This window comes from Bison bison, unplaced genomic scaffold (assembly GCF_000754665.1).
Source record: "Bison bison bison isolate TAMUID 2011002044 unplaced genomic scaffold, Bison_UMD1.0 scf7180017864484, whole genome shotgun sequence".
In the NCBI taxonomy this organism is placed as follows: domain Eukaryota; kingdom Metazoa; phylum Chordata; class Mammalia; order Artiodactyla; family Bovidae; genus Bison; species Bison bison.
In genome coordinates, this window is record NW_011495044.1 from 4,615,624 (window position 1) to 4,616,230 (window position 607).

The following is a 607-nucleotide window of genomic DNA, read 5'->3' on the forward strand; positions in this document are numbered from 1 at the left end:
ATACTCCTTTTCCTATTTGGAGCCAGTCTGTTGTTCCATGTCCAGTTCTAACTGTTGCTTCCTGACCTGCATACAGGTTTTCAAGAGGCAGGTCAGGTGGTCTGTTACGCCCATTTCTTTCAGAATTCTCCACAGTTTACTGTGATCCACACAGTCAAAGGCTTTGGCGTAGTCAATAAAGCAGAAATGGATGTTTTTCTGGAACTCTCTTGCTTTTTCAATGATCCAGCAGATGTTGGCAATTTGATCTCTGGTTCCTCTTCCTTTTCTAAAACCAGCTTGAACATCTGGAAGTTTGCGGTTCACGTATTGCTGAAGCCTGGCTTGGAGAATTTTGAGCATTACTTTAATAGCGTGTGAGATGAGTGCAATTGTGCAGTAGTTTGAGTATTCTTTGGTATTGCCTTTCTTTGGGATTGACTGGACATTTTCCAGTCTTGTGGCCACTGCTGAGTTTTCCAAATTTGCTGACATATTAAGTGCAGCACTTTCACAGCATCATCTTTCAGGATTTGAAATAGCTCAACTGGAATTCCATCACCTCCACTAGCTTTGTTCATAGTGATGCTTCCTAAGGACACTTGACTTCACATTCCAGGATGTCTGG